The 25,225-nt window shown below is 34.7% G+C and overlaps 1 protein-coding gene across 1 annotated transcript in view; it reads right to left on the reverse strand.

Annotated features, from left to right (window-relative positions):
- Nucleotides 1-25,225, reverse strand: part of SYT1 (synaptotagmin 1) — a 520,201-nt gene that overhangs the window by 335,798 nt on the left and 159,178 nt on the right. The window contains exon 3 of the mRNA XM_046646394.1: nucleotides 10,020-10,076. The gene's annotated coding sequence lies outside the window, so the exon portion shown is untranslated. The remainder of the gene's footprint in view (nucleotides 1-10,019; nucleotides 10,077-25,225) is intronic.

Below are 25,225 nucleotides of genomic sequence, written 5' to 3' on the forward strand. Positions count from 1 at the left end.
GAGAGAAGCTCTTCAAACATCATTTTGGTGTAAATCCATGAAATTCATGTGTCTAAGAGTACAGGTTTTAGCATTATACAGGGTCTGCATCTCGCTGAAAAATTGTAAGCTATGTTACATTGACGAAGTTAGTTTGCCTCTCAGAATCTCAGTCTGCTCATCTATGAAATATGGATCTGAATATGAACTTCACAGGGAAATGACATGTAAAGTGCTCAGGAGGAAGTAAGCGTTCAGTTAACGGTGGACACTCTTGCTGCTGTGAGTTCTAGGACAGAGGCATGGGCTGGCTGGGACTGCCTGCCAGAGCCTGGCAAAATGAGGCGCCATTGACTGGCCTGGCCTCGTTGTGTCACTTCCGTAATTGTTGATGCCAGCTCAGAAAGAGCACAGCATTTGTTTGATCCTTACTAGCGAGGTTATTATTGAAAATAAAGTAATTATATTTATATCCAGAGTTATGGCAAAAATTGAAAGTTAAAATTTGAAGATTATTTCCTTGATCTGAGTTGTTAAATAGAGTGGGCAGCACAGATGGTTGCAATGGACTGAACGTTTGTGTACCCCCCAAATCCACATGTTGAAATCCTAATGCCCAGTGTGATGGTAGTAGGAAGTGGGGCCTTGGGAGGTGATTAGGTCATGAGAGTGGAGCCTTTGTGAATAGGATGAGGTACCCCAGAGAGCTCTCCTGCCCTCTTTCTGCCACGTGAAGATACAATGAGAAGTCTGCAACCTGGAAGAGGGCTCTCACCAGAACGAGACCATGCTGGTGCTCTGATCTCAGACTTCCAGCCTCCAGAGCTGTGAGAAGTAAATTTCTGTTTTTTATAAGCCACCTAGTGCATGACAGTTTATTATAACAGCCTCAACTGACTAAGGCAATGGTACAAATAAAATAATTTCCTTTTTGCAGAGGGACACAAATATTTACTTCATGAATTGATGCTTTCATATTTTGGGTATTTAAAACAAATAAAAAAATAAAATGTAGAATAATAGTATTATTTAATGATGTACTTTAAATAAGTTACGTTAAAGGAGAAAAAAGCACAGACAATTTCTAGCCTACTATACCTCATTGACAGGGCTTCTATTACAAGCCTCACAGTAACGAGTGGGAAAACTTGTAGGTATTAAAATAAAGAAATTCTGGGCTCCTAAGTAGAGGATTGGAAGGAAATCTAACACCTGAGAGCAGTGCAGCTATGCCGCCTCCAGGACCTGTAGCTCCTGCCCCCGAATATCTTCACCCCTACCACTTAAGTCCATCACTTAAGGACCTCACAATGCTTAAAACCCCTTATGCCATGTGCTTATTTGGGCTAACAATTGTGTGTGTATATGGGGGGGAGCAGAGACAATGCAAAGCTGGTGTGAATACTTGAGTCGGTTCCTTTTTTCTTAGAAGTTCCCTCATACCAGCTGCACTGAGGCATTCTGATCAAAAGAAAAGTGAGGCTGGGAAATTTGAAGTCAAAAACACTTAAAGAAAAGGCAGCTTGAGAGTATCAGATGGGAAGCAGAATTACACCAGGACAAAGGCACAGGTTAGAAAGAGATGAGGCAGTGTGGAAAGTCAGGTCTACTTATTTTTCAAATTTCAGGCAGTTCGATTGAGTGTTCGAACAAATGGAGAAATGTGTTGCTCCTGCCTCCCTCTCGCTCGTCCAGTCCCCATTCCTCATGCCGTGAATATGGCACTTCAGCGTAGACTGTGGGTTTTCATGGGTTGGTTTGCGCAACCACTCTGGGTGCATATCCATCACATGAAGTGGAAAGAAAACATCTTAAAACAAACTCTGCTACGTCATCCTTTCATAGGCTGGGGACTGCCTGGATTCTCTCTACTGTTTCAGCTTTCTCACTGAAGGACAAATCTGGCTTTGCCTTTTGTAAAATCTACTGGTAATTGTTCAAATCTCATCATAATTGGAAACAATGAATATATTAATAATTATATAATTATGCAAATCCAGTTTTTCTAGAATTATGTTAAAGGACATAATTTAGATAAATAAAAATTCTTGCATTCCATACTACAGTGATATTATAAATTCTATCATATATATAGTGCTCTAAGACATAATTTTTGGGCATTAAGAAAACCTTCCCTAAAATTAGAAAAAAATATTTTAAAGTCCAAAAGAGAAAAAAGAAATGAAAGGCCAAATTCTTCATAGTTCAAATATTACATACCTAATACAAAATAAATAACTTCCCAGGAGACGTTATAGCAAATTGTATCAATGCTACAAGCAAACACAAATTGGATAAGCAAAAACCCTGAGCAACATGCAAAATTGCTGCTAAAAATTATTTCTTACCATACATTTCAGACTACCGAATATTAATATGATATCACTTTGGGGGTCATTGAATTAGCAAACCAATGTATTTTGAGCATTTGTTTAGAAACATTATTATTTCTACAGTCTGAAATATTTCATACCAATTTATAAACATAGGCTTTGCCAGGACTCTTCTGAAAGTGAAAAATAAAAACAAAGCAGGGTTAAGCAATTCATATTAACCATAAGAAAAGGGGACATAAATTGCTCAAATGTACAATGGAGCATATGCTGAACCAGATTCTTCATATTTTAGAATAGGAAAGAAATAAAATTGTCTGTAGTTTATGTAAGCATTAAATTCTAACGGAAAGAGAAAAATGGTAAGATATTTACCATGAATTACATTTGCTGATATAAGAATCATTATTACTAAGATTGGGATATATTTATTATTAGAGGCAGAACAAGATTTGACATTGAAAGGCTAAGTGATGTTAGCATTAATATTCCATGTCAGTATTATAAAGGGATTTTTATGGGATTTGCAAAAGAATGACTCAAACAATAAAGCCAATTAAAATGGTGGATATGAATTTCTTTAACAGAAAATAATTGAGGTTCTAAAATGAGAAAACTCCAAATATTCTTTATCATGGGGGAAAAAGCAGTAAAATAAGCAATTTTGTTGTCTGATATTTCCTTGATGAAAAAATGATTTTTAAATTTCAATTTCAGATGTTAAATACAAAATGTTAATCACTTTTTTAAAAATAAGAGTGTATCATTTTGCTATGCAGTAACATAGAACTGCCCTTAATTTTAAAATGGTTCATGTGATAACATGTGTTAGATACAATTTATTTCTGGAAACCTGCTTAGCCTACAGTTTGGTTATGTTTATTTTCTCTGGAGAAAATGACCCCATTTGTGACTCCAAAGAAAGTAATTTCACGGTAGGGTAGAAAGTCTTTTTGGCACCTTCATATCATAATGCACACTGATTCAGCTTACTTATCAGCCACAAAGACTGTCAAATGTCTCGTCTTACTTTTCACCTCTCTGAAAGGGAGTCATGCTATTGACTGTTGAATTTCAGTATTTGCTTTAAGGAGGAAGCGACCTTCAAAGAGAGAGATCATGGTGGACTCCTCCCAGAGCATGCCTACTTCTGTCTGTCTCAAAACCAAATTTCATCTTGTGTTCAAGGTTTCTAATCAGCTTCCACTTCTCTTCTTTCTTCCTTCACACTTTCCTTTCCTCTTTGTTCCTTGCAGACTCGTATGTGTTTTATAATTTTAAAAGAATGCCCCTTTAATATTGCAAAGGAGATAACTTTAACAGCAAATATAACAACAAAATTACCCTTTGCTGATGTTATTGTATTAACTTCCGTAATAAACACCTAATAAACATGTGTTGGAATTCTCATATGAAATCTATGAAATAGAATTTATTATCTTAATTTTAATAGATGAGGATATTGAAGCAAAGAGTTTAAATTGTCTTCCTGAGGTCACACAGCCAGTAAGTTGCAAAAATAGACTTGAACGCAGCTCCTTCATGCACTGCCAACATTCTCAATTACAAAAATGAATAATTCAACCCAAAATAATGCCCTGGTGCAGAGAAATAAGAAAATAAATCAGAATGTTAGAGTAAATTAAAATTAGTATTAATTATTCAGATAGCTGAATCATTTGTTTTAAAGTCTTATTAAATTTAGACTTTACATGATATCTTTAAAACCATATTGCTGGCTTTTAAAGCATTCCACTTCCTCTCTTTTGTGGCTACACAACTTATATTTCAGTGTTATGAAAGATGATGAAGTTTTCAGAACAAAATAAAGACTAGCATCTATGAGAGCATCCAAATCAAAGATTAATAAGGTTCTAGAAATAATGGGCTGAAATCCATCAAATAATTATAATAGCTAACTTGAATATAGTACGTACTATCAACGAGGAACTGTTACATAAACAAAGATCCTGTGTCTTTAACTCATTTGATTATCCCAGTCACTCAGTGAAGAAGTGAAAACATATAGAGGTGTACTAAATTGGCTACCACCAGTAGCTACTAAGTGGTGGAGCTGGTATTTGAACACAGAGAGTGAATTTCCAAAACCAGTACTATGCTATAGTAAGATTACAGGAGCCTCCTTCTTTAGTGTTCTAGGAAATACCCTAAGTCATAAAATATGGTTTAGCTTTAGAATAATAACGATCATGAGAAGCTCATCTTACCCAGGTCCCAAAGAAAGTGATAAAACTCTCAATCATTTGGTAAATAAAAACATAAAGTGATTCTGACCATGGGTACTGAGATGAGTATCTTGCAAAGATTCTCTATTACTAAGTCAAAGTACTATTATTCTCTTTATAAAGGGAACATTCTAAAATATTTGTAATTACCCTAAATATATGCTACTTGATGACAGAGGCTGTGCTTTGTGCACTTCTATATCTCTCTGGGACAATGGACACAGTAAGTACTCAATAGTAACTATTGAATAAAGAATGAAGAGCAAATAAAGGAATGAGGGGCTGGCCCTGTGGTGTAGTGGTTGAGTTCGGCTTGGTCCGCTTCAGCAGCCCAAGTTCAAGGGTTTGGAACCTGGGCACAGACCTACACTACTAGTCAGTCATACTGAGGTGGTGACCCACATACAAAATAGAGGAGAACTGGCGCAGATGTTGGTTCAGGGCTAATCTTCCTCAGCAAAAATAAATAAATAAAGGAATGAATTTCCAAAGTTGTACCACAGATTTTAAAAGGACTAAGTCCAGATAATGTAGCAAACATAAAAATCTAAGCAGCACATCCTGTGAGCACCCATTTTATTGTTATTTACTTTACACACAAAATATAGTTATTTTCTTTTAGGTGACCTTTATACTATGGCTATCATTCACTTTGATTTTGTTCCTACCTTTTCTATCTAAATATAGCTGTCTCTAATAATTAAATTCTTCTACCATGGTTTAATTTTAGCATTGGAAGGATAAGTACATATGATGCAATCTAATGTTTATTGATAAGTGTTAAAGAAAAGTAATATCATATGTTCATCAAGTATTTTACATAGACAAATGGTATTTAAAAAGTGATGTGTTCTTTACTTCTACCTCCTCCCACATGCCATTATTCATATAGGAAAATGAAATATGCTTTGCCTTCTTCACCAGTTGTGATGTATTTATTTAAGAGTGATAACTTGGAAAGAGGTAATCAGACAGATCTGAATTCAAATGGTAACTGTGCTGCTTACTAATTAGGCTAACTTTGTAACATAGGAAAAGTTCTTTTGATAATTAAATGAAATTTAATCGTATGATTAGTGGAGTATCTGCCACAAACTAAGAGCCCAGTAAATGTTTTCTTTTGTTTCCTAAATCACTTCCTTTTATATAGGAGCTCTCTTAGGCCTATGTTCGAGAAAAGTGATCAGGATTAAAGGTAAATTATAAATTCAGGAAAAAGGGAGATTTTTTCCTGATGACCATTATTGTCTAAAGCAAAAATCAATTCACAACTTTGGTTTCATGAGCAACACACTGTTGTGAAATGATATACTGGATTCCCAAAACAGTAAAGGTAAATTTTCCCACAAAGGAAGCTCTTTTTACAGTAATATAATGTAAGGTTTTATATAACAATGTAATAGCCAATATTTATCATTAAACATCACTGAAGCGATCCCCATATTTCTAATCTGATCTCTGAGAGTCTTGGGAAGTCGACTGGGCATATTTTTCTTTTCATTATCCAGATAGAGAATGAGAGAGGTAATCGCTGAACTGTTGCTGACGGCAGATTGTGTGTATGAGTTATTGTTAAGTAGTATTATTATCCAGTAGATTCTTAGCTGTATGATCTTGAATGTCTTCACCTTCCCCTGCACTCCAGGACTCCTCACGATGAAAGGGGGGAGTCAGATGAAGCCAAGACTTGAATTCAGATTTCCTAACTCTCTCTTGCTAATTCTTTTCACTATAAACATCATCTTAATGAGCCACATCCAAATAAAGTTGTTGGCAGGTAGAGTCTAGGTAAAGAGTTATTTACATAAAATTCCATTAAAGCTTTGGTTGAAAGAAGTTCAAATTTTGAGAAAATCCTTCTTGAACTGTTCTGAGAGCCTCATTTTTCATATAAGCACTTTCAGTTAACATGGCAGATAGAAAAAATCGTGGGTGGTTAATTAAGCCAGAATTTTTCTTGATTCTGCCACTAGATACAAGAGCTTAGATAAATGACTTGACTTATCTGGCCTTCTATAAATGAGGATATTAGAGGAGGTAATGTCTATAAAAGGAGAATATTAGACGAGATAGATAATTTTTTTTCCTAGCTCTATCTTACTATCACACACATACACGCTGGTCTATATGTTTTCATTACAGAGACTTATTACTTCTAACAGAGAAAGGTTTGACTAAACGAAACTTGTGCAGGGCATCTGCAGATAAGATAATATTTATTCTCTTGTGAGTGACAAAATGCTTTCATAGTTAAAATCTGCTTTCCATCAGGACCTTTCTAACTGAAAACTTCTTGCTCTTTGGTGTTTCAGGAAAGCAAGGTTGTTAATAGTCATGCTTTGAGAGAGAATGTCAACTCCCAGCAGTATTTAAAGAGGTTTAGCAAATCTAGGATAATGTGAGTAGTTTCCAGGAAGCATGCCTGAGCATCTGAATGTTTTTTTAGTGCATCCTGTTTGTTATTATTGTTATCCAGTGCATTCAGAGTCTATAGAGAGCCCACCCATGGAGTTCTTGAAAGTACCACTGAGTGTTCCCCAATCTGGAAGGAAAGTATCATTTTAAAATACAACTTCCAATAGCTCTTTTACCTTATTTTCCTTATCTTTCTTAAACACAAAACTTTGTGATATATAAGTGCAATGTGCTGTAAAGATCTTTAGTAATATTTTAATCAATTACCGGATCGTTCTTAAGCTATGGGCTTTGAAGCAAAATTATAGGACATTTGTATGGCTTTCCTATGCTAAAAATCTTTCATGTGTAAGGTTTTGATTCAAATACAAAATGTAAAAACTCATTTATCATTCATAGGCTTAAAATACCTGCACATGTGCTGTAGATAAAGACAAGAAAATGGTCACTGTGTTATCCAATGTCTTCATCCCAGGTCATGCTTTATGCCATGTACTGACACCCCTAACTCATGGACTCTTTGGAAGGTAAGACATATACTAAGACACTTACATTGTGACAGTATCGCTTTAATTCGAAGTATTTCTCTTCATAAATATTTTATAAACTTTTAAGGAATAAACCATACATTTTTATTATTCCAACTTGAATTGAGTGATTTCTCCCTTCTGCTGTTTATGAGTGATTTAGCACGCAGTTGTTAAATAAAAGACAATTAAAAGTTGAAAAGGGGGCTGGCCCCGTGGCCGAGGGGTTAAATTTGCACGATCCGCGTCAGCAGCCCAGGGTTTCGCCGGTTGAGATTCTGGGCATGGACATGGCACCACTCATCAGGCCATGCTGAGGCGGCATCCCACATGCCACAACCAGAGGCACTCACAACTAGAATCTAAAGCTATGTACCTGAGGAGTTTTGGAGAGAAGAAGGAAAAAAAAACAGATTGGCAACAGATGTTAGCACAGGTGCCAATCTTTTAAAAAAAAACCCACTTTCACCTAAAAAAAAAAAAACTGGAAGGAAAAACTGCCTTAAACCACAGAAATGCAACAAGAAAAGCATGATTTCTTTCTTGGAAACGTATGTTATTTTCTCTAGGATTATTCCAAATGAGCAGAAGATCTCATTACTTGAATGAGTTCCCTCCAAAGTGTGCCATACTAAATCCTACTTTAATACAGTTACGAAAATTACAATTCAAGTAAAATAACTTCTATAAGTCACACCCGAATAATAGACCAAATAACTTTTACAAAAATCAGACAAGAAAAACAGCCATTGATGGCTTTGCACAATGAAATTATAATAAGATGACTAAAAAATTGTGAGGAGGTAGGGTAGATATTATCTGGCTTTTGTATAAAGAGCTTAAAACAAATATGTATGGTTCTGTCATTGAAAAATTCAACCTTCTTTCAAAGAGTAATGTAAAAAATTGAAATTACATTTAAAAGCTGTATTATATACATAAAAATAAAACTTTAAGAGAGCCTAGCCGTCTTGTGGGACAATTGGTACGCGTTGAGAAATGTTTGTTTTGGTTGAATGACTTAGTTGACTCTCTCTGGTCAGTAAAATGTTGAAAAAAAACATGTCAACAAGATTGGTCATTCATTTCGTATCTTGCAATTCATTCAAATTGGCAGAGTATTTTTCTTTTCTTTTTTTTTAAATGATAGAAAATTCTGATTCTTAAATTATCCTTCTTATAACCAGAGCTAGTAAACATGTCCATAACCTGTTCTGCCCCTCAAAACAGCATTTCACAGATTTGGAGTTTATTTTTTAAATCAAGGCACAGTTTTGAAACTTTTGAATTTCGGATTTTATAAATTTCTAACTTAAAAATTTAAAGTGAGTGTCATCCACCACTATGGCATAAAGGGAGGTGAGTGTTCTGTGTACAGTGAAGCAGCATGTGAACAATATCCAGACAGGTAGCAAAGAGACCTCCTCCTCTCCTGCTCCTACCACATCTCAAAAACAAATAAAACCGATTAAGGAAAATCATCATAACCATCATTAATTATATTTAATCTTTTAAAATTAAGATGTGATTTATGCATTAAAGTTCTTTGGGGGCTAGAAAATTTTATTGTGTAACTGTAGCTTGCATATATCTTGGAAAAAACATTTATGAATTTCCTTTTTTGTACCAGACTTACATCCTTTCCACTGAACTTTATTCTATTTTGATATACTTGAAGGTATGGATCTATCATTTTGTTAATTCACTACATTTGACTTTAATGTTTCTGTTTTAAATTTTAGAGAACTGTATTTGCAAATTCATTTCAAAACAACTGTAACATTAAAAGTGATGTAACATTACATGGATTTTGCTTTTCCATCTTTATTTTATTATTTTTGATATTCACATATTCAAAATTTAAAATTGTTTGCATCTAGGAAATCTTTGTAATGTTACTAATTCTACCATAAAGAGTGTTATCAACAATGCATTTAATTTTCATTAATAAAAACACATTTAGGAAAACAACTACTACAATCATATAATAGCATGTCATAGTTACGTTGTGAGAAGATCAGAAATGTACTAATGAGATCAAGCTAAAAATTTTAAGCCTGCTGATGGTTGCCATTTTTTTTTATAATTCCAATTTAATGACTATAAACAAACCAAGCATGTTGATTCTGTTTAAAATTTTCAAAAGGAATTTTTAAAATTCTATCACATACAGAGGCTGCGAGACACTTTGATTAAATTTTACTTATTACCTGTTTTCTTCTTTAGAATATAAAATGATATGATAGTCAAAAGATATAATGGAATAGACATAAACATTTTCTGCCCTATAGATGTATCACAAGGATTACCTTGGCCTCTTACCTAAGAGGATTATAGGATAAATGATTTTCAATTTACTTCAGCAAATTGGAACTGAGTTTTAGACGGATGCAGTTGCTTACTAGGTTAATTTCTTATCTTAGAAAATAGAAAAATGCCTATTTCTATAAAATAAATTTGTAAGATCTTCTAATTTTATAGAAGGTCTAGTGCAATTTTTGTATCATTAAAGTACTTACTGTTCTGTTGTGAATTCTGGGGTATTTTATTCTTTGTTTTCTTTCAGATTCGTTTTTCTAAAAAAAATGAGTAATATGCACAGTGGTTAGTTGACTACACATAGTTCAGAATAATTTCAGATTGTCATCATTATAACTAATTAATTTTATTATTTAATATTTCAACTTAAAAATCTTGCAATATAGGGGCTGGCCCGGTGGCGTAGTAGTTAATTTCATGCACTCTGCTTGGGTGGCCAGGGGTTTGCTGGTTCGGATCCCGGGCGTGGACCTACCCACAGCTTTCAAGCCATGCTGTGGCAGGAGTCCCACGTATAACATAGAGGAAGATGGGCACAGATGTTAGCTCAGGGCCAATCTGCCTCAGCAAAAAGAGAGGATTGGTTGGGGATGTTAGCTCAGTGCTAATCTTCCTCCAAAAAAAAAATCTTGCAATATAAACATCCAAATACAATATAATATCTTATAGTGTATATTTAGTATATATGTAATATAAGATAGAAAAATAGATAATGGGAACTTTACAGTTGTTTTAAAGAGCTAGAGATCCAGATGCTGTGAGTAGTTTACATACCGATTTTGTCAAAAGTTACAGTTCCTGTACGATAGTTTTCAATTTGAAAATTGAAGTAATACTTACCTACGAATACATTGTTAGAGAATATTACATTATTACATTCATTTAAATTCATTTAGAATCATAGAATTCTCAGTCAATTAAATGCCTGGTGCTATATTGAATATCAATATGATTATTATAAATCAACCTTATACATCTCATGTTAGTTTTTAATTTTATATTTTCACTTAAGTTAGGAACACTTCAATATATTACACATATTAGCCTATTTTCAGAGCCAAATCAATGTCCTGCTATAAGCTAATCTATTCTAGCATATAGGAGATTTATATATATATAATTTCCCATCAAGTTAAGGAGAAAAATAATCTCACATCATTGTATAAAACAGTACAACTTTCAGTTTAGAGAGTAAGAAAATTAAACTTTCCCCAAGAGTCAGTATCAGGAATTGCTTTAATGTAATAAAGATGTCAAGAATTTCTGATTTGGTTTGACAAGTTAGAAACTCACAAATGAAAAATTTCACAGTGCTGGAGACAAGTACCTTTTCACATAAGTGCTCATCATTTTTAGTCTTCAAAAAATTTAAGTACAATGAAAACCAAGAAAGAATGAAATTATAAAAATATGTTCATAATAGACATGTTACTTTGTTTTTAGGAGTTCTTACATTGTTTATTTTCAACAGAACTAAGAAAACATAATGCCAGCCGCTCTGGCGACTGGCTCACATGGGTACTCGTAGCGGAAAAGATCTGAAGTGACAGCTATATTTCCAAAGCTGCATTTACTGCATCTGTTCAGTGGTTAAGCCTCCAAGGTCTGCTTTCATTTTATTCCTGCTGGAAATTCATCTGTTGTCTAGTAAAATCCATTAGAAATAGCAATGTAAAAATGCACTTAGATTTGTCTGACTGCCTCCTAAAATACAACTTTAAGCCACAATTAATTTGAGATAAGATTTCTATATATAGTTTCAGCATACTGACGCTTTTCTTATTAAAACAAAAACCACAACAAAATTCCATGGGTGCACATATTAAGGTAACAGAGTGACATAAAGCTCTTTACAGGAAATATGGGGGCGGGGGGGAACCCTGCCAGAGAAAACGATGGCTTTCTCCTAAAGAACTAAGAGAATATTTGACATTACCTGTATTGTACATTATTACTTACCAAGGGGCAGGCTTCCCAAAGGGATGCAGTGAAAGGACTAACCCGTTTCTGTGACTTATGAGCCATCTGTAGGGATTTGATTTCATGTTGGTTTTGCATGTGGATCTACCACAAGGATGAACGGGCAAGCCTATTCTACTGTAGGAGACAAACAACTATTTTATTTTTAACCTATGTGCTGAATATGGATGTGCATAGTATTTTTCTGGTAGCTAATTTTTGTGTCTTGCATGGATAAACACCTCTCTTTATTTTAGAGGAAAAAGTTAAAATAGCACACGATGCTTTTGCACCTTCTGTCATCTATCTGGCTTTTCAGTAAAGAAATTGGTATCAGTACATCTGACTCAGGCAGTTTCCTGGTATTGAGACTTAGTACTTTTAGGTGTTTGCGCAGTACTTTAAAAAAAAAACCCATGAATATGTGTAAGTAGGTTTATATATTTTTCACAAAACATCATATCCATTCATAGTCAATAAAGCTGATGACTCTTTCATGTTCATTTTATCCGGTTTTAGAAGCAGGCCTGACACGGAGAAAAAAGAAAATTATCTGAGACTTAGAGATTGCTCAACAGTGGCTAGAAATCAAACTGCTGAAAACTTGCGGCCCTCATCATAATTCTCTTTACAGAATTAAGCAAAGCATCGCATGCTTTAGGCGTTATAAATACTACAAATCCTTGACTTTTCTTCTCATTTTTTGGAGGGAAGGAGCTATTTATATTCATTTTAATGTTGGCCATTGAAGAATCCACAGCTGTGTTTTTTTAAAGGAGACGTTTTCAAGAATGACAACTAATTTCTACATCCAAACTTTGTTTTAAATATCTCAAGTATTTCATTTTGATGAAAATACTGATTTTAGTTGGGCTTTCACTAACACAGCTCTGAGCTAAATATTCATTTAGGGTTGGATTTAAAGTGTGCCCTGTGAATCCTTGCAACATAGCCACTTGCAAGCACTGTCCCTTTAGTCCCAGGCAGACTGAGATGGCGAGGGAACCCCTCTGCCCAGGTTTAAATTTCAAAACTGCAAAATATTAATAAACTAGGAGTCCTCTTTCTTCTACTTCCTCCTACTGAAACCCCAAAACTCATGGTTAGAGCATAGTTACAAAGTTGATGCGCCATTTCCTCAGTACAGATATTGCTAATCCTAAGGGATTTGGTTAGACATCTTTTGACTTAAATTCTTATTCTTGGAACAGCAGTCAGCAAGCAGAGATTACTTTAAATAAAAATACTATCCAGGTCATTAGTGACTGAAATGTAAGCTTTTATACACAAAAATAAAGCATCGCACGACAAATAAAGGCATTGCATGATTCTTGGTTATATCCCGAACCAATGGGAAAAAGCAATTAGCTGTTAGGAACATTACTGCAACAGTGAATGAAATTTGGATTTGGACTGTGAATTAGATAATGATATTATATCGATAGTAAATTGTCTGTGTTTGTTAACTGTTCTTTGTAATGTAAGAAAACATTCTGTTCTTAGGAAATATACTGAAATATACACCAAAATATTTAGAATAGGGCACACCCTGTTCCCAACTTATTCTCAAATGGTTCAGAAAAATATATGAAATATATACATATATATATTACATATATACATATATTAATATGAGAGAGAGAATGATAAAGGACACAATGTAAACAATTGGTTAATCTAGGTAAAGGGCATATGAGAACTTCTTGTACTATCCTTGCAGCTTTTTATGAGAATTTGTAATAGCACACAAACATTACCAAAAAAGAAACTATAAAATTATCTTTTAAAAAATTCAAGTACCATTTTTCAGTATCTAAAAAATATTACACTGAATTGTGGCTATCTTTATTTTGTTCATTAAGCACAAGACTGTTTCACTCTGTCTAAACTATAAAAGATAATGATATTTACCTGCATGACTATTCTAGAGTATTAGGCAATAAAAGGAAAATAATCCATCAAGTAATAGCGTAAACAAACTAATCTCCTATAAATAGATGTGGTCACTATAGGTACCTGTGGCATTGCTGGTAGGAACAGTATGGAAGGCAATAATACAGAATATGGATTTTCCTTGAAAGGAAGATAGAAGCACAAAAGATTATGCGCCTTGTTTAAGGCAAAGGAATTTTTCTGTTTTTTCTCTTTTGTGTCTAACCATTGACAGCCACTTAGGAGGCTTCAGTCTACAAGCCTCTCCTCATTATAAGAAAAGCAAATGTTTACCAACACAGATTTAAAAAGGGGGGCAGGATGAAGGGTCTACTCATTTTTCTGTTGTGACACGTTATTATACAAATCAAAACATACTAAAACATTTGTCAGCAGTTGGAGTTACAATAATCACACACTGAGTTCATCCATGTTTAACATTTTCATTATACTCAAAATAATTATTTTAGAAAGGGGGGCTGATAATGAGGTCGAATGGCACTAAGTCAGGAGAGCCAGTTTGTACCTTGAAAAGGAGGATAGGAATTAATTAAATGAGAAGCTTGGGGAAGTTAATTGGGACTGAGTGAAGATAAGGACACTATCTATGCATGAAGAAATAAAACTATTGAAATAAAAAAGGTATAGCAGAAAGTTCCAGTGAGCACACCTAAGGGAGAAGAACCCTGCAGAAACATGAGTGACAGGAGCAGAGTTATGCCTGTGGGAGACTCTGTTGGCCTCTGCCCACTAAAATCGTGACTGTCACATAAATAAATTCTTGTCAAATGAATAATACTGTATATTGACAAAAGTAAAATTTAGTGTCCTATAATCCTAGTCTGTCTCTGCCTCTATCTACTGTGTGACCTTAGGAAAATCACTTAATCTATTTTGACTTCAATTTTATCAGCTGTGAAATGAGAGAGTGGAAAAATGTAGTTCTCCAAGGTGCCTTCCTGCTCTAACTATTTCTGTATACGGTTGTGTTTATTAAAATGGGCAACTGTGAACATTTTCATAGAACAGAACGGCCTGATATGAGTTTTAGATGAAGAGAAATGGAGAAAAATAAAAAGATGAATAAAAGAGCAATGCACTGATTCAAGTAACGGAAAATAAATCCCATTGGAAGAGACTTCAATGTAGAAGAGAGAATGCAAAAGGTACTTGATGGTTTGGGTATGTATGAAGTGACATTTATATGTACTATTGATACAGGCAAGCAGATGCAGAAATCTTTATCTGTTCTTTTTATTATCACCAGAGTGACTACACACTCCCTGCTTCCCCATTTAGAGTTCTCAAGTGAACACAAATGGAGAGTGTTCAAAAGAAGCCAAAAAATGGCAGGAGTTTATAAAATGTTCTTTTACTATAAGGTCATAGCATGGGGACTGCCCGTCTTAGAGGAGAGAAAGCTGACGTTAACTCCTAGGATCTCTATTTAATTCCATTAAGAGCTATTTAGTTCAAGACCCACCAGGCTCCATTGCTTATACCTCCATGAAGTCTTTGCTAGTCAACATTGGCTTCCTCGTGCATTTTCTTTCCTACAAGCTTGTTGAGCACTTATATTCTGTAATACATAATTTAGCCCTTACTTATACGTGATCTCATTATTTTCCCCAGTTCCATCTATGCTGACTTTGAATTGACAACTAGAAGTGGCCATGTGCTTTACATTTGTCATTGCCTAAAATAAAGTGGTACTTAAAATGAGTTAGATGCTCAATAAATACTTGTCGGTTGATGGAGATGGGCAGGATATACTTTGAGCTCAGAAAATGAACTGGAATGCTGATTGGCAGCTGTCACAAACGACTTCTTGGCCATCAAGCATGGTTGGTGACCCTGGGACTTCTTTGAAGCCTTTACCTTGCTTTCTTCTCATCATCCTATTCCTCTGGGCATTTTTGGGAAGAGGGGCTCAGGATCTATCATACGGGGATGAAAGATAAACTGTTATTTAATTAGAAAGATCTAGTCAATAGCTTTAAAGGCGCCTGAAGCTATGACTTGAAATGAACTTGGCCATTTGAGTCTAATTAACTGTAAAGGTGAGTGGGGGCCACTTTCACAGTTTTGTCGGAATAGAGCAGAATTTTCTTCAGACCAGAATTCTATGTTGAAATCAGGACACTGGTTGCAGTACCCCTTTAAGAAACTAGAAGGTCCGTGATGGCAGAATTAGTGTCTCTGTGGGCAGGATGGGGGTAGAAAAGAGGAGGAGAAAGAGACACAAAAGAACTAGGCTATTTTCAGATGGTTTTGATTTCTATACAGATTCTGGTACTCCAACAATTAGAGACTTACGGAGAATGTTTAGATAAAATAGATACTTACGTAATTGCTGGCTTTGTAAAAAGGAGAAGCCAACTGAATATCTTTACAAAGAACTTTAGATAGCTATAAAAACTGCACATTTCCTAACAAGACAGAGGGTGTTAGTGAAGTGACAAAACATGAAAATAAGTTGACTCAGCTTTCCCAAGTTCTTGAGGTCACGTGGGGAGAGTTCTATATACACATTTAGGTCTGAGGGAGAGAAGAAAATTTATTTAAACCCCGGTTTGCTGCAAATTCAAACTCAGCAAAGAACCATTGGACAAATAAGTGGAATGTTGGGATATGGCATGAGATCTTTATAGTTCTGTGTTGATTGGCTCAACTTTGGTGCTTTGCCCTATTCTGAGTTTAGTTCAGCACCATGGGAAGATACTAAGCTGGAAATTCAGGGCCAGCCATGAAAAACCATAGTGTAGAAAAAGTGGTCTTCAGTCTCCTCTATTTAACATCCATGTGGGGAACAATAGTAGAGATAAAATAGAAAATAAACAGCTTCTCATGTTAAACTCATTCTCAAGGTATCATCTTCTTTATCTCTGTCTTTTTTACTGGTAAACATAAAGAGTGTACAAACATAAACAAGACAGATTGGTTCATAGGTATCCTGGACCTTGACATTGACTTGAAAGCTGCCCTCTTCAGTGATTCATTGTGGCAGGTAATATGACTATTTTTGGAGAAGCAGCATGATTTAAAAAAAAAAATTATAACTGCTATTTAATAAGCTGTATTCAACTGACTGCATATATTTATCACATTCATCATCACAAGGACAAAGTGAGGTAGGTGTTAAATCTCCATTTACATGTGAACAAACTAGGTTGGGAACTTCTTTGGAGTTAGAAAGTGGTGGAGCCAGGATCTAGACTCAGCTCTGTCTGTATCTGAATCTTGTTTTTCCCTCCCAGCAAAGGCCCTTCAGTGTTGGAATGGACTTTGAGAAGGTAGAAAACCGACTTTTCTAGACATTTCTCTGCTACTTATTACACGTGTATCACCTGAAGCAATTCAAATAAGTTTTTTGCATCTTAATCGCTTCATCTGTAAAATAGTAGAACACAAGACTCCCCCCAGTAAACAGACTAGATTAACTGATTGATTGAGGTGTGCTTGATTTCTAAAAGTAACTGAATGTATCTAACCTTAAGAGGAACAAGAAGCCTTAATAATAGGCGACTTTTCAAGGAATGTTCAGCAAGGCGCCTTTTTAAAATTCGTCAGTACTCCTGGAACTTTTGCCTGAACATCATTATTCCTACAGTAAATAATAGATTCCAAAATCAACATAACAGTTTCATATATATACGAGGTAATATTGGAGAATTACCTTCAGGATATATTTCTTATTTTTTTTACTTTTTTTTTTATTTTTAAAGATTGGCGCCTGTGCTAACATCTGTTGCCAATCTTTTTTTTCTTCTTCTTCTCCTCCCTAAAGCGCCCCCGGTACATAGTTGTATAGTTTTTAGCTGTGGGTCCTTCTAGTTGTAGCATGTGGGACGCCACCTCAATGTGACCAGACCAGCGGTGCCCTGTCAGCGCTCAGGATCCGAATGGCAAAACCCTGGGCCGCTGAAGCAGAGCGCGGGAACTTAAACACTAGGCCATCGGCAGGCCCCAAGGATATATTTCTAAGAAACATAAAACCTTTGTCATTCTATTTTTAACTCCAAACATCTATTTCTGCATAATTCACATACAGTTATATTAGGCCGGAAATAAAACTGTATGGTCATAGAAGTCTAGAGATACATTTTCTCTTAATTAGAGTCTAGAAAATTTGAGTGAATATCTAAGTTAAGAGCTAAAAACAAGGGGGATGGCTAAAAGATGCTATGTGATGACTTGAAAACACAAAAGTCCATGTAAACTCAAACAACCACACTCTCAACTGTTTAAACGGACAGCACTTCTTTAATTCTAAAAGCTTTAGAAGTAAAAAAAAAACAATGAACAAAAACTGCCCAAAACAAAAAAACTGTTTTGGACAAAATACCTTTAAAAGCTAGTTCTTAGACTTAGATGTGTGGGTGTTGGAAATGGTAGGAATTTTTAAGAATGGAATGGGATTTCCATTCCGAAAGTGACTACATATGAAGTTGTAGTTTCAGAACACTAGACTCTGGATTCCCCCAACAGTGGATGAAAACAGATTGATAAGTAGAAAGACCAAATGCGAGAGGATATTAAGAAAGGCATTTGCCGTAAGTAACAACCAATGACCTAATTCTGGTAAAATTATTATTTTTCTTAAAGTGATCATAAGTGCAATCCTATAAAATTCTAAATTAATGATTTATTCAGATAATTCAAAGGTGTTTAAAAGAAACCTAAATATATTTGAGATAAATGGAGAATATCATCAAGTTACACAAGGGATGTATAGTTAAGTTATACTAAATTTTTCACTACAGAAAGCAATTGGGTGCTCTAGCATTAGAGATTTGGGGGAGAGTTCAATAAAATTTCACTTAAAAATTTTACATTATTTTACTTGAGTTTGAAGAAAGGCTCTCATTTCTCCCATGAAATGATATAATGAACAGAATAATAGCAGATCAAGTGAAGCAATAACATGGGTGAACTGTTGTCTCAGCTTCCACTCTTTGATCCTTTAGGTGTCTAATGAGAATGGCAACTAATTTTCACTGGCAAAAAGTATACGATCAAGATAATTCCTTAGAACTAATTCCTTAGAATAGGCAAATTTCCTTGAAGGCAGGGATAATAAGGGTCTGAGTTTTTGGCCCTTTGATAGAAAACTCAACTGAAGAGACCAACCTTCAATTTGAAATTAAAATTATTTTGGTCTTACATACTACAGCAAGAGAGTTGTTTCTCTGTTTCTCAGGGGTGTCATTGTGGTACTTGCTAAAGAATCCCCTAGCACTGTAATTTCCTCTTTAGTTATAGTTTAAGGTCATGTCATTTTTGAAAAGAAACTGATTTCATTATAATCACTTTCATATTCTTGATATTCAGGAGAATCAGAAAATAGTCATATAAATAATTCACTTTAACAGACTTTAATGGATCTATGTAATACCATCTACCACATGTGGATTTTTAATTTTACTAACAATCATAACATGAACTAAAACGTCCACATAAAGAAATCATTTAAATGCTAATTATACTAAGAACAGTAAACTTGGTTGGCAGAGGTTGATGGGAAGCACAGGCCTTTTCCCATTTGGATACAAATCACAGACTTATTGTCAACACACTGGAGGTGGCCTCAAGCCACAGTTCCATGTCTCTAAACACACAAATCTCAACAAATGTTCTTGAATTTCTATAGTACAATTCTAGCTGTGTGGAATAAAAAGAAGTAGAAGAAAGGGCCCTGTCCATCAAACCCCAATTCGTATCTCTATCACAGCACTTAGTACGTTATGTTGAAGTTTGCTTTTGCACTTGTTGAATCCCATGACAATGGAAGCTCTCCAAGATCCTGTGTAATTAACCTTCAACTCACAGCACCTAATACATTGCCTGGCATATATGAGGTTCTAAATAAATAATTGTTGAACTAAACTCTTGAAGAACCCAATCAGTCTCCTTTGTCTACACAGCATCCTCTCACTAAGAATCTACTTTGCCATGTTGGTACTGCAGTGGAATCATGGAGCTACAATTACTCTTAGGCAGATTTAATGCTAGCTAAGCTTTTGGTTTTTATGTGCACATGAAAAATTTACTTGATTTCTACAAGGTATTTAGTTATTATGTAGGACATGGGAATAATTTTCAATTATCTCTCATGACATTTATTTATAATTATAACCTATTTTCACAAAGGCTTACATTAAGTTTCCGTAATTAAATAAATTTTGTGACCCTCAATAGAAAGGAAAAGGGGTACAGGAGACCCTTTTCTATGTATGGGCCTGTACTCCAGACATTACCCATGAGCAAGAATTCTAGAAGCATACTATCATCTTATTCTATACTATCCCACTTTTTCTGTCTTTCAGGTAGATAACTGCTACCCCTCAAATCTTAGCTTCCTGCTCCTTATGTGCTCATTTTTCTTTTAGATTCTATGAGAAAGAGTCAGGTTAATTCTGTGATGCGTTTAATATGAAAGTTACATGATGGGGTACTAATAAGGACCATCACCTTAACAGGGAGTAAGAACAGACTGACCTGGTGACTAGGGATATTCAAGCCAAAAATATGAAATTCTGCGTTTTCTGATAAGCTATAAAAGATTACCCACAATCCTAAGGGGTTGTTCTCAAGTTGCATGGTTTACAAAAACTTTCCTTTAATGAAAAAAGAAAATGTCAAGAAAGTAAGTTAACATGGAAGACCCAGTCAAGACGTTAAGCACAGTCTACTTCCCCCTCAAATTTTATATTATTTTTTAAAATTGATGATCAGAAGTATTTGTAGGAGGTATATAATAAAATTTATTGCTATTTTAATTAAGACAAAATGTTCTTGTCGATATTTTAAAATAGACTTTTAATATGGGAGGAATCAAACAATTGTGGCATTAATAGTTAATTTCATTGCAAATGATGCTATTTTGGTGATTATTTCAATTAATCTTGATTTTATTGAAAATTTATTTAGTAGATGCTATTTATGTAAATTAATCCTTAAAATTTAGGGGAGTGTTTATTTGGTACTAAAATATAAATGTTTTATTCTTTCTGATATCTATATGTATATATATGAAATAATTCCAAAAGTCTAGATGGTGATCATAGGAGGTTAGTGTATAAAGGAGATAAGAATTGAAGCTACACTACCGAAGACACTACGTATGGCTGAGGAAAACTCAACCTATTGCATCTAATCTAATCATTATTTAAGGGAAATGTACGTGTACTTCTAAGACAACATAGAGTTGACAATATCACTCTACCCCTCCATTTATTTAAACATAAAACTGTTTAAATAACTATTCCTGTTTCTTTTATTCTATAAAGGCCTCACCAAAGCAATTGATACAATTCCTTCATAATATATATTCATTCAATATATTTTGCAGGTGGAATATTTTGGGCAAGGCCTCTGCAAGCATTGTTCCAAACAGAAACATCTCAGAAACCTCAAAGAATTTCTGCTTTCAAGAAATTTTAATCCAGAAGATAGAGTGGGGAAGGGAGAGTTGAACCCACTCATAACTCTTACCCAAGGCAGACTGTGATGGGTTCTCTCTGCAGAAAAACTAAAGCCCAAGGGAGCAGCAAACGCCCTAATGGTATAGGATAGTTGGAAGATGATCATTCTTTGTCTAAGTTTTGATAGGGAAAAGAGATGTCTCAGTCAGAGGGACCAGTTATGGAGAAGCAAATTTAGAGAAGGAAAAGCAAAGGGCATATTTGGGTTCTAGACAGTGGGTTGGTATGGCAGGAAAATAAGGTAAATATGGAAAGAGAGAGAAATAAGGCTGGAACAGCATATCATATTGTAGACAACCTTGGAATGAGATTGCAGAAGATAACAAGGAGCAAAGGCACATTTCTCAAGAGATTGATTGATCTCAGAAGATCAATACAGCAAAGCAATTTGGTAGTATTCCTTTGATTAGGTAATGTTTTGTTTAACTTTGCACCACAAAAATATTTGTATAAAACAACAAAATATTCTAAATAAAATTTTTAAAAGTGTATTATGAAGTGTACAATGTTCTTGTTTCTTTCATGGAAGTGTTCTTAATACTAGAATTCATGACACATTGAAGAGAAAGATATTGCCTGATTTAAAATCACAATATTTCCTATAGTTTGTTCAACATGGTACTGATAATCTGTACCCAAGAGAGAAAAAGAAAAGTAAGCTTAGACAGTGGAGCAAGTCTGACATAAAAACTAAACACAGTGGCACTTAAATGTATTAGAATTTATACTATGCAAGTGGTTAGAAACATTGTACCATCCATTTAAGGTTACTGTTCTACACGCGGTTGAGTAAAGAAAAAGAGCATTATATTGATAACACAATTGACTATAAAATTATCTTTACTTGCAAAATGTTACTAACTTGCAATTACCATGTAACTTCCTGTGTTTACAATTAGCGCATCTATATAAATAAAACTTCAGTCAAGGTTCATTAGCTAGAGAATAGCATTACATGCATGGAATAGATTTTAATTTCACTAATTTCGCAAGTGATACTAAATTAATCACCAAATCAGAAGTTGCAAATGTTTCTGAATCTGGAGAGTAGGAAGATGGCAGAGGGTATGTTTGGTTTCATGTTCTACTTTATTTTCACTTTCTGTTGCTCAGTTTTAAGAAGCATTCAAAAATGTATTTGCTTCAGCTCTCCAACTTTCCAGAACCAATGTTAGTCAATTAAATTTCTTTCTTTCTTTTTTTTTTTTTACTGATTTGTACAGTGCAATATACTAGCACAGTATGTAGATTAAAATAGAAAACAATTGCACTGTTAATGCTGATGTATGGAGTAATTTTCTCAGACTCTTTCGATGCAATCTGCAAATGCATTAACAAAGGCTATAAAACAAAAACAATCCGCACTCCCCATAACACAGACAGGCGAGATACTGAAAAGTTTGAAAGCATAATTGATATCTAGCGTGACCTAGGAATGAGAAAGTATCCTACTACTATGTAGGACTTCAAAAGCCAAATATATCTTGTACAGCTTCCTGAATAAGAAAGTAATATTCCCAACCACTGAATATGAGAAAAAGAACTATTCGTGTGACCATTGTTAACTAAAAGACTCCTTTGAAATAACACTATTACTGTTATTATTCCGTGCTGAATGGCAGGAACCCCCACATACATTTTCTATTTCTTATTCCCATTTCAACAACTCTTTTGCTCTTGAGACAAGGTCAGCAGTGAAGTGTAGTTTTTACTTAGGGAGAAGCATAAAGTCTTCACCCAACTACACAATCGTCATGCTGATATATTTCATGTTCAGAAAAACTAGCACACTTTAGGGTAAAAACAAGACTGCATTATTAACCAATAGTCAATTATATCTAAATGGCTAATACTGTTATGATTCTTTTTATTTTTGCGGGGAGGGAGCAGTTCATTGATAGAGCCTCAAGATTTTTTTATCTAACAAAGATGTATTGAGTGTCTATTCTGTGCCAGATATATTCCTACGTGCTGTGGATACAAGGCTCATAGTATACACCTGGATTTTACTCTCACGGTGGTTACAATTTCTGCAGTGAATAGGGATGCCCTAATTTTCTCTCTGGAAAAAACACTGGCATAGCGGTCAGCTCTATCCATATCAGTGTGTTTTTGGATTTTGAACCTCTAAAGCATTAGGCTGGCCAGGGACATGCATTATGTTATAGTATTTACACTGAAAATTTCAGAAGAACAATAATATAAGAAGATTAGGTTTAAAAGTATATTTTCCTTTTAGAGTAAAGAAATATCTGATAAAGTTTGACAGGGCTAATAGAGCACAAATAACTCTACAGAAAGGAAATTTGAAGTGGCTTGTCAACACTATTTTTCCAAAATTTTCCAACATAGTTTTCATGGAGATATCTTGGAGATGGTAAAAGTAACCATATATTTCTACAATATTACTTGAACAAGGGAGTGATATCTCATCTGATGGATTTGGTGATATCCTATATGCCTCTTTTGTTCTTTTCTCCTGATGAAATAAGGATATCTTTATCAAGTCATACTAGGCCTACACAAAGAAATGGGGAAGCACAAATGCATACAGCCTGGGAATGTATAGGAAGACATGGACAGGCACTCTGACCCTTAAAATTTGGCCAGTGGTTGATGCAAATTCCACGGCTAAACGGGTCTCTATTTATTTAAGGCAAATTCAAAATAATGGGTGTGATGCTATACCTTTAAATTAATTGTTGAAAGTAGAATTTACCTTAATAAAGCTTCTATATGCTTGGGAATAACTTATTTCTATTGTTACAAGTTAAAATATCTATAGCATATTATGTTTTACTTTGGCTACTTCTGAGAGAAAAGGAATTCATTTTTTCAGACACTTTGGGTGTGATATTATTTAATCATAAATTGGCTTCAAGTGTGTGTGGTTGCCACTAGCCTAAATCTTTTGGTTTTCAATGTGCCTTCTACATTCATTCAACAGAAGTTTGAGACAGAGAGATGCATAGATGTAGAAATAGATATCAATACTACTTTATTTTTCGAGCACCTCCGATATGATAGGCGCTGTTCAGAGCTGAATATAGCACACAAGGTATTCATCCTCATGGAATCGATGAGAGGGTAAATTAGTATAACTCCAGGTATAGCAACGGCTATGAAGAAAAATATAGGCAGGTAATGCCAAAAGAATTAAGCAGGAAGCAGGCAAGAGAGGTTATTTTAGGTGGGGTGGTCAGGAAAGCAGGCTCTGGAAAGATATTTGAGCAGAGACCAGAGTAAACTGAAGAAGACAGCTGCGTGAGGATCCATGTAAGAACCTTCCACGTGGAGAGCACAAGAATCATACTGGCCTGAGGCAGGGAAAAGTTGGTTGCACTCAAGAAATGGCAAACAGTAAGAACGTTAGCTCCTTTAACACAGCAGAGTAAAGCACTTTCCAAAAATTAAGGTTAGATTGTTGTGTGAACAATTTCAAGGAGTCTATAAAAAGGTGTAAAAGGAACACATTGTTATCCAATGCTGTGTGGATTTTCAAATAGCTTTAAATATATTCGAATAGCTAAAAACCAATAAACAAGCAAATAAATCAAGTGACTCCAATAAAATAAAAGCACAGCGCTTTATTTAACATGGCTTTTTGTTTTTCCTATCTGCAAAATGGCATTTTATTATCAGGAAAGAACATGTTAAATGGATGAGAACAGACAATTTCTTTCAGTGATCAATACCATATAAATGCACTAAACACCTCGAGAATGCAACTGCCTTCTTGAGCCTTCACTTCCTCGTCTCTGTAACCAGCCACCAAAGTCTCCTTGATCAGAAAACAATAATAACTTTGCGTACTTGGAATATGTTTATGGAACAGACATAATTCTTATTCTCAAAGGATTAATAGCTTTCTTCTTTTTTGGAAGTATTCAAACAGAAGCATAATCTGCTGTAGCCAAGCTGTTAACTTAGAATTAGAAAAGAAAGTGATTTAAAATGCTTGAATACTAATATTTCCTTAAAATTACGAGAAATTAAAACAAATGATGCATAAAATTAACAAATCAAGCTTT

This window comes from Equus quagga, chromosome 19 (assembly GCF_021613505.1).
Source record: "Equus quagga isolate Etosha38 chromosome 19, UCLA_HA_Equagga_1.0, whole genome shotgun sequence".
In the NCBI taxonomy this organism is placed as follows: Eukaryota; Metazoa; Chordata; class Mammalia; order Perissodactyla; family Equidae; genus Equus; species Equus quagga.